Source organism: Pempheris klunzingeri, chromosome 9, assembly GCF_042242105.1.
Source record: "Pempheris klunzingeri isolate RE-2024b chromosome 9, fPemKlu1.hap1, whole genome shotgun sequence".
Taxonomy (NCBI): domain Eukaryota; kingdom Metazoa; phylum Chordata; class Actinopteri; order Acropomatiformes; family Pempheridae; genus Pempheris; species Pempheris klunzingeri.
In genome coordinates this window covers 9,941,716-9,952,044 of record NC_092020.1, presented here as the reverse complement: position 1 = coordinate 9,952,044, position 10,329 = coordinate 9,941,716, and positions in this window count along the sequence as shown.

Here is a 10,329-nt window from a genome sequence, read left to right as displayed (position 1 = left end):
TGTCATTTGTAGAGGCCAGTGAACAATGCTCTCTCTGAACAAATGCTGCTGCTGTCAGATTACATTACGTCAGCGGCAGCTAATTAAGGTTAACGCTGTGAGTGACGTGCCGAATATAGCCAAGAATGAAAATATGATTGTTGTCTGATTGACCTGCTCTTAAGTCAGCGTCGAGACTGAAAAATCACTTGATAGTTAAAAGAAACAATTCCTGATCATTAAAATGATTACCGATAAAAACCTTCAATAAAGCCTAAATGTAAAAAAATCAGAATTTCCCTGTAAGTTGACGGGAGAATAGTTTTAATTGGGTTGCTGGCTGTAATGAGCTGAAGGATGCTGCGGTGAAAACTGTGGGAAATTGCAGAGTCGGTGGGTAACTTTCTGTGGGTTTGTCAGTGAGCAGCCCCCGTCACACCACACACGTCGTTTGATTCATTGTTAATGTAAAAGTTATTGATTATTGCAGCTAGAGCAAGTTTTCTGGTGCAACTTGAGCATTAGAGGGCTGTGAAGGAGAGAATGATTACCCTTTTCTTTCATGGGTTCAGTGAGAAGAACCCAGGTTTTGTGTCCTTTAGTTGCTTCCCTCTTCCAGCCAGGTTTTCGCATGCAGATGATTCAACCGCTATTATGACTTTCCATCACCTCCCGGGCCTCAAGTGGACTCTTCTGCTCCGCCGGTTGTCCATTCACATTTCTCATTAGCAAGTCAAACTGCATCGGTACCACCGTCTTCCTCCTGCATCAGGAATGAAGTGGCTTGGCCCTGTGTGCCAATGTGCCCTGCTGCGGCTACAGTCTTACTCTGAGGTGTGTGTGTGTGTGTGTGTGTGTGTGTGTGTGTGTGTGTGCTGATGTAGCTGCTCTCCATTCCCCCTGGGTGGGATTTGCAGGTAATCTGTCTGTGTAACCACTGCCCTGTGGCACACTGCATTCCCTCTCAGCTCTGTATCCTGTAAATGGAGGGCTTTTACCGCTGATGAGAGGATGGCAGGATGGAGACAAAATACCCTGGAGCTTCCACTTTAGCACTGAGCCATAACAAAGCTGGTTTTAAGTCAGCTAGCGTTAGCTTTTGTGTGAGCAAAGCTAGCCGTGCCAACACTGCTGGCGTATGGACTTTGAACCACGCTGGTGATGGTTCATTGGCTGTCTCTGCTCAGGGTGGAGTGTTACTTAAACATTTATTAAAATGACTCGACATGAACAGGTGAAGGGCAACCCCATGCCATGATGCTTTCCACAGGGCCCTTCACAGTCAGGTATACTGTTGTGGTGTGACCACACGCTAAAGGATAGTCATCATGATCATTTACTGTATATTAATCGAAACGGATTTTGAAGCTGTCACATCCCTCTGAACTTAAATATGATATAAGTTATATGGTGTGGAAAGAAAACGAATACCAGAGTACCTCAGAAATATTACAGTGATTATCATGCTCACAGAGGTTAGTGACCTGATGCATAAAGTATGTTTTTACTGGACTGGTGAAAACAGCTATCGTTTCCAACCCTTTTTAAATATTTCCATCGGAACAACAGGCGTCAGTGTCCAGCTGCAGTCGGCCACCTAGTCCCACAGGTCCCCTAAAAGCCCGAAGTTGATGTATTTCTGTAGTTGTAGCAGTTGGTAAGCTCTCAAACCACATTCAGCCAAACTCTGGAGGGAACGTACAGCAATGCATCGTCTCGGCTAAGAATGACGACAAAAAGAAAGTCGGCGCTATAAAAAAAAAGAGAGCTCCCAGTGGACGAGCAGACTAAGAACATACAGCACGACATCATCTCCCAACCACACACCACCGCATCTGGGCTCATTACAGCCAGCGAAGAAGGGCCTAAACATTCTATTTTTGTGCCCTAACAACTCGCGTTTTAATTAAACACCGAGGAAACCGAGAAATCTGTAAATAAATGCTTTGATTCAGTGTCAAGAGGCGCGACCTTTTCTGTTCACCTCCGAGCAACGTGAAGGAGATAATTAATACACCAAAGAATTCAGGTTCAAGGTGAAAGAAAGAATGAAAATAAAGAGCCGAGAGTTTGGCCATGGAAGGTATCAGCTGCGCGTCTTCTCATGTAGGTGTGTGATGAAATGGTTTTATTACCACACGGCGTCAGCTTCAGGAACATTCATGCTGCTAGCTCAGAGATAACACTCACGAGTGTACACACACACACACACACACACACACACACACACACACACACACACAGACCAGCACTGATACATGCATGGAAATGCCAGGAGTTAGCGCAGTACCAAAGGCTAAGTCTCTCACACACACACACACACACACACACACATTGTGTGAATAGTGTGTCAGAGTTGAGTCTGTAGGCAGGCAGAGAGAGAAAGTGAGAGAGAGCGAGCGAGCGAGGCATAAAAAGAAGGAAAAGTTGGATTGCATTCTGAGGAAACACAGCAGCCTGCGTCGACAGTGAAAGTGGGCCAGGATGCGGTGTGTGGTGTGACAGGGATCCCACTGAGACACCACGCGCACCGAGCTGATAATGTGCTCATCACAGGACATGAGAGGAGCACAACAAAAACGTCCAATCACACATATTCACTAAACACTTTGAAGGATCGTTCTGCTTTCAAACAATTTCAAGCTTATATTCCATCATTTTTGGCCCTCACTCTTATCATCGCAGAGGGTCTGGAAACACCAGCAGTCACACAGTCACTCGCCTGATGAGTCGGACAGTGTAGCGTTGGATAAACCGCGTTAGCTGGCGTTGGCTGCCCGGCAGAGGGCGAGATCAGCCCGCAGGCCGAACCGGTCTGGCGAGGTTTGGTGTACAGCAAAGACCTGCAGCTTTTAACACACAGGAGCGTGTTCTCCTCAAAGGGTTGTTTCGCGTATACTTGATTTTAGATTTTGAGTTTAATGTTAGCCAAAATTAGCCACCCAATTATATGCTAAGCCCACCCATCACAGTATTTTTGGCTTCAAAATGTCTCTGCAATTTCTACAGTCACTTTTTATGGTTCAGTGCAGCTCCAACACACTCTAGTGCACTTACAGTAATGTACCTGTTTGGCTCCCCCCTCTCCTCCCCTCCCCTCCTCTCCTCTCCTCTCCTCTCCTCCTCTTTCCTGTCCTCTCCTGTCCTCTCCTCTCCTCCTCTTTCCTGTCCTCTCCTGTCCTCTCCTCTCCCCTCCACTCCTCTCCTCTCCTCTCCTCTCCTCTTACTCATTTCCTCTCTCCTCTCATGTCCTCTCCTGTCCTCTCCTCTCCCCTCCTCTCTCCTCTCCTCTCCTCTCCTCTCCTCTCCTCTCCTCTCCTCTCCTCTCCCCTCCTCTCCTCCTCTCTCCTCTCCTCTCCTCTCCTCTCCTCTCCTCTCCTCTCCTCCTCTCTCCTCTCCTCCTCTCTCCTGTCCTCTCCTCTTACTCATTTCCTCTCTCCTCTCCTCTCCTCTCCTCTCCTTTCCTTTCCTCTCCTCTCCTCCTCTCTCCTCCCCTCTCCTCTCCTCTCATCCCCTCCTCTCCTCCCCTCTCCCCTCCTCTCCTCCTCTCTCCTCTCCTCTCCTCTCCTCTCGTGTCCTATCCTCTCATTTCTTCTCGTCCTCCTCCTCTTCTGTCGGATTCCCTCTCTCCTCTCACTCTACGTAACACACACACACACACACACACACACACACCCCTCCCATCTTACTTAATGAACACATGCTGAGGTGCAGTTCCTTGGGCAGACACATGGGGATGCTGCAGTGCCTCATAACACTGCAGACGTGTCCTATCTAAGCGCCTCTTCAAAGCACAGAACAGCACTAAACAATCAGAAACATGGGGCAGGCTTGTGTTTGAATGAACATAATGAGAAGGAAGGAATGAGGAAATAACCCCTCACATTCAAAAAGTTACTTTTGCGCATTGAAACCTAACCTACATGTATTATCACATTAGGAATAGAATGAAAAAACAGTGAGTCTTTTATAAAGCACTTTAAAAAACACGTTTCAAAGAGCCACTGCGCTGGCAGGAAGCTTGACTCCATCAGACAACAGAGGAATGTTTTATAGATTCAACAGCACAGTTGTTTAAAGCAGCACAAATGGCTCCCACCCTTCGAGCGCACTAAGATTAGTACATGTTTGAAGGATGGATTCTTTTCGGTTAAAGGATGAACACACACACACAGATGTCATGTTATTTGTATCTGTATCTTATATAGTTTCTCATTCTTCTCCTTCTGTCTCACACATTGTAGACAAGTATCAGTCAGCTGTCTTTGTGATGATTAAGATACAGTAGAGTTCGGATAGAATCTTTACTAACTTAATTACATTCATTCACTGCTTTTACTAACCATAGGTGGATGGTTAGCTGTGTGTGTTCTGTGGAGAAACCCAAAGTGAAACTTACTTAATTAATGCACCTATTTTAAAACGAACCATAATCTTTTCCTAAATCCGGACACTTAGCTTTAGTGCCTGAGCAAAATGCAACCACTGCAAAGCATTTAACACACGTTTATCATTGTTATCATCACGATGAAGGTCTGGTAAGCCTCCAGCAACACTAGACAGTCCGTGTCTCATACAGACACTCAAGTATCAGACAGCAAAAGGCCGTGACAAACTGTCTGAGTCTGAAGACCTGAGAATGAGAACAAGCTAGTTGTTTCTCAGAATTTGAGAGATTAAAAGACCTGAAAAAAGCGATTACATTCTTCTATTCTAATAGTACAACATACAATTTAAGACTGATTAAAGGAAATTTACATTTGTCAACTCAAACAAGCTTTTGACTTAAAGTTAGTTGTCGTGCCGAGGAGCACATGGGAATGTGGGAAACACTGTATACTGTATATTCCTGCGAGCTTCACAGTATTCCACTGATCAGCTGTAACGCAGGAAACGCTGCCGCTATGTGCCAACGGAGACTATGGGGAAGAAAACTGTTGGCAAGAAAACGTCGCTGTAAACACTGCATGTTAATCATGTTTGTTACACCTCCAGGGTCACGCGACGAGTTTTTGGTGAGAAATCCGGAATGTAAACAGAAACTTGGTTCATTTACAAGAAAACTCCAAAGGGGAGGCGTGAAAACAAATAGTTTTGGATAAAAGCAGAATATTTGTTCATAACTCGAACAACAAGCCAGCAACCACTTTGAGAAAACACACGAGCTCTCTTAAATGATTCCTATGCACCAAACCTCTTCACACACTGTAAGTGGTTCTCGCATGATTGTTCTGTTCTTGCCCACTGTTCTTCTAGTAAGTGGGAAAACAATTTGAATTAACAATAATCTGTATGCCACTTAGTCTTGTGGCCATTTTTCAGTTTTTCCTTCCTTTGAAAACAAAACAACAAAAACAAAGAAAGGGGATGAGAAAAGATATGAAAATGTCTGTCTGTTCAGATTTAGGGTGTGTTTCACCATAACAATGAGTATATGTGTATGTTGATGATGTCCTGGTACATTTCTCAAGGCATTTTAAAATGAACTGAACGTAGATGCCCCTTATTTCTGTCTTGGAGATACAAAGTCATGATGCATGTTTGTTCTGGGGGCTAGCGCAGGCTTTTAAAGGTATTAAAAACCATGTACTGATGTTATGTCATCCTCCAGTAATATTTTGATGTAATCAAATGTTTTTTTCCAACATGCGTGTTCATCATTGTTGTATCTCATGTTAGTGCAGAACTGATGACTCCCGTGGCTTCAACCCATACGAACGCCCTCCAGATGTGTAAAGCACGTGTGTGTTTACGTGTGTTTACGTGTGTTTACGTGTAAGATGGTCTAAAGGGGAGGAGCCTGCAGCGAACAAGGAAGTGCTGTAAGGAGAGGACAGCTTACCTGATGCTTAGCGTGAGGTATTCATCGGCAGGGATGGCCTGGCCCTGGCCTGGGGGCGGGGTCACAGGTCGCTGCTAACAGGAAGTTTGTTAAAGGTCAGTGATGAGGTCAAAACTGGAAACAATGATTGTTTTTATGAGTGTATGTGTGTGTGTGTAATGTGTATGTATGAGTTTGCTACACTGGAGCTGTGACTCAACTCAGAGGAGGGGGTGACTCCTCTGGCAAACTGTGACTAATGGGGTGTGCGTGTGTGTGAGTGTGTGTGTGTGTGTGTGGTGAACCTCGAGGTTCCAGGGTCATCCCCATTAACAGGAAGCAGCAGACCCCCGCAGGTAAGAAAGGTTTACCCACAGGGTAACTCATGGCCCAAATGGATGTGACAGGACTGTGTGTGCGTGTGTGTGTGTGTGTGTGTGTGTGTGTGTGTGTATTGTTATGTTCTTCTAAGCAGAGGTGGATGAATGGAGGCATGTTCTGAAGAACTTTGGAAGCTGTTTGTTTCTGCATGTAAATGTGAAGGAGAGGAGGCTGAGTGGCCTGAGGCTGTTGCTGTCAGAGAGGCTGACTGACACACAGCGACTGACAGCGCTGTGAGTGTGTGTGTGTGTGTGTGTGTGTGTGTGTGTGTGTGTGTGTGACTCAGGTCTAGTGAGCAATGCTCCGCACAGGAGTCAGGTAGGGAGGATGGCTGATGAGACAAAGCCACTGATTGAAAGTGACCATAGCCCAGCTCCAGAGAGACTGCCATCATTAGTGCTCCCTGAACACACACACACACACACACACACACGAAAACAGAAAAATGTAAGATTACAAAAACATCCACTTAGCTGTAACAAAAAGCAAGCATGCTTTTTTTTTTCTTCTAACAAGACGAACAGTATGCAGATCATTACTTTCTATTTAAATGAGTTCATATCACACATATCTGAGACTGGGCAGCGGTGTGGTGGTTATTTCTGTTTCCTCACTGCAAGAACGTTCCAGGTCAAATCTGCTGGTCTGCAGTTTGAACCGGGGGGGCTCTTTCTGCGTGGAGTTTGCATGTTCTCTCCCTGTGCTTGCGTGGGTTTTCTCCTTTTACTCCAGCATCCTCCCACAGCCCAAAGACACGCAGGTTCATTGGTGATTGTAAATTGCCCGTATAGGTATAGACTATGGACGATGGATGGATGGATATTTAACATTGTGTTTTTTAAACTGAGATGCATTATGGGGAAAAAAAAGAAAGCATTCAATATTCTTGGATCTTTAGTATGCTTTAGTGGGGAGTGTACAGTTGTGTACACTTACATTAGCATGCAAGCGAGTAATGTTTACCATGTTCGCCATCTTAGATAGCACGTTAGCACGCTAGCATTCACTGCCACATTCACATCTCCCTCCTAATCTCACTCAGCTTTGATCACTGACACTTGCCTGCTCTGAGTGGAGCCACACCATCACTCTCCCTCCCTCTCCTGCATACTAACTATGCTTAAACACACACACACACACACACAATACAAGATCTCTACAAAAGGTCAATCCATCTAACAGTTGTAGTAACAGATATCTGTTGAGCTCATCGGTAAAAAGAACTCGTCCAGTCGCTATAACATGTACGAAGAGATAACAAATGGTCGTGTACAGTATGTTCAAGAACTGTCTCTGGCAAGATGAGCTCGTTAGCGTTTGATGATGAAACGAGGTGAAATTCAATACGAATCAGATTTTGCCATAAAATGAGATGTCATCATTAGTGAATTATTCCTTTCATTAACTAGAATCTGCTGTCTCTGCCTGTTGTTATCAGCGTGTGCATAGTTTATCACAGTCACGCCGTGGTGTAGGATGTCACCGCCTCTCGGCACGAGCTAGCAAACCTATACACAAACCCTGTCAGGCGTTTTCCCTCTCAAATACACTCTAGTTGCTGGAGCTTTTTGCTGCCTAGTAAAAGTGACCCTCTGACTGGCCTCTCCACTGGTTGTACGAGTCCCACAATGGCACTCAGTGTTTCCGTAGTGTTGCTCCTTTGAAGTAGACAAAATGGGATGCAAGTGAGAGAGGAGGGGAACAAGACATGACAAGGAGATCAATAGATGGAGATGGAGTCTTTTTTAGTTTGAATAATCTTTTGGCAAATGATGAATTTTGAAAATGACGGCCATAATGACAGGTCAAAAAACAGTGGTGTGTTACTGATTAGTCTGGATAGATCATCGTCATTTCAAAGTGACAAGTTTAGTGTTGCCTTGTTGATGATAACAATTCAATAATTCATTCTTGGTAGTCAAAGGCATTCTGGGAAGAAATTAAATCTTGAATACAGAACCTTCTGTATGTCAGAGTGGTACCCTGGGAACCGTCCCACATCACTTGCCTTAGCCTACAACTACATAACCAGCGAGTTGGAGTTAGAGTTAGCCTAGATTAGTATAAAGATATGCCTGCACACCAGCCAAAACTTTTGTTCATCAACAACAAACTGGACTGGTCACACAACACAGATGTCCTGTACAAGAAGGGCCAAAGTCGTCTCCACCTGCTGAGGAGACTGAGGTCCTTTGGAGTGTGCAGGACTCTGCTCAGAACTTTCTATGACTCTGTGGTGGCGTCTGCAGTCCTCTATGCAGCGGTCTGCTGGGGAGGATGGAGCACGGAGAGGGACAGAAAGAGACTGAACAGGCCGGTCAGGAGGGCCGCTTCTGTCCTGGACTGCTCCCTGGACTCCATAGAGGAGGTGGGTGAGAGGAGGACGTTAACGAAACACAAGTCCATCATGGACAACCCCTCTCACCCTCTGCACCAGACTGTGGGGGCCCTCAGCAGCTTCTTCAGCAGCAGGCTGAGGCACCCACCCTGCAAGACCCTGATGGGTCATTCCTCCCATCAGCCAACAGCAGCATCACTGGCTGATGTTAATACACTGAGGAACAGTCCATACTCACTACATGGTAGCTGATTGGCACTCATCATTTCATACACCTCTCCGCACTGTACATTTATATTCATAGTGCAAATATTTATTTATTATCATCACAGTATATATTTATCTACTATTGCTTATTTTTCTGCTGTTGCTTATTTCATTTTTTTTTCTTTTTCTTTTTCTTTCTATTATTGCTTATCTTGTCCCTGCCTCTGTTGCTGCTGTAATATGTGAATTTCCCCCTTTGGGGGATCAATAAAGTCTATCTAATCTAATCTAATCAAGACTCACGTGCTGTAAAGTCCTGTAGAAATGCATATTGTCATCTATAGATATGTGTTTTTGTACAAGTTATACTCACAATATAATGAATGAATATGCATTAGAGGTGTTGGGAGGTGCATTTTTGAATTTTGGATAGAGTCTTCTGCTTCCAGTCTTTATGCTAAGCTAGTAGCTAAGCTTATAATACATACAGCAACCTTCTGGCCCTCTTTAATCTCAAACACACACACACACACACACACACACACACACACACACACACACACACACACACAGAATAAATTGACCCCTCAGCCCTGCCAGCGGCTCCACTTCCTCTTTATCTACAACAGTGACCAAGCTATCAGGCAAACAGTCAGTGAGTCACTAGTAGAGATTTCCATACAGAGAATTCCCCTGTTAATCCACTTACTGCACTGACCTGGTTTCTAGCTGACATAAAGCATGTAAACATCCTGAATAACCCGTTCGACTTCATGTTTGATGATGACAAACCTGCTTCAAATGTTCTGTTTATTCTAATATTAAAGACTTAACCATGGAAGTGGAATATGTTCCACACCACTTACAAAACACAAACATGCAATAAAGAATGAAATGTTCTTTGATGCTCCAATAGTGCTGTTATCCCAGGGATACAATGGCCATAAGTAGAAATGACGTATAACATGTGTCTCCCCAATATCAAAAACAAAAGTCAAACCCTAACCCTAACCCTATAGCAATAATGGATGTTCTCACATGTGATATTTCTAATGCTACACACACTAATAACATACATGTTTTCCATTATGTCCCCATACCGAAACAGCAGAATAGGTCTGTTAGTCACTCTGAACATGCCTTCTGTTGGTTGGCACCACAACTACCTGGTTAGGTTTAGGAAACAGGTGATGGTTTGGGTTAAGTTACATAAGTGAGGGGACTAGCTTGTTCAGATGCCACATTACAATGAAATCCCAATAATGTGAAAAATATCCCATTGGTTAACTGGTCATTTTTAACCCCTTGTTGCCTGTTGTCGCAAATTCGCCTCAAACCTCTTCCGGTCTTGATGCAGCTGAGGTGGCCTCTGTATCCCTCTAATGCCAGTTGATGCATATTCTACATATACATTATATATACATAGATACAGACATACATAAATCATTAATTTTTTCATATAATTGTAAATAAATTCAGGCAGTAAGGGGTTAACTGTATTATCATAACCTCAACATTTTTAATGTAACATGCTGCATTTCATCAGTGTTCTTCTACAAGTTGCTGCATGCACCCTATTTCAATAGTTTGGCCTGTTTGGTCT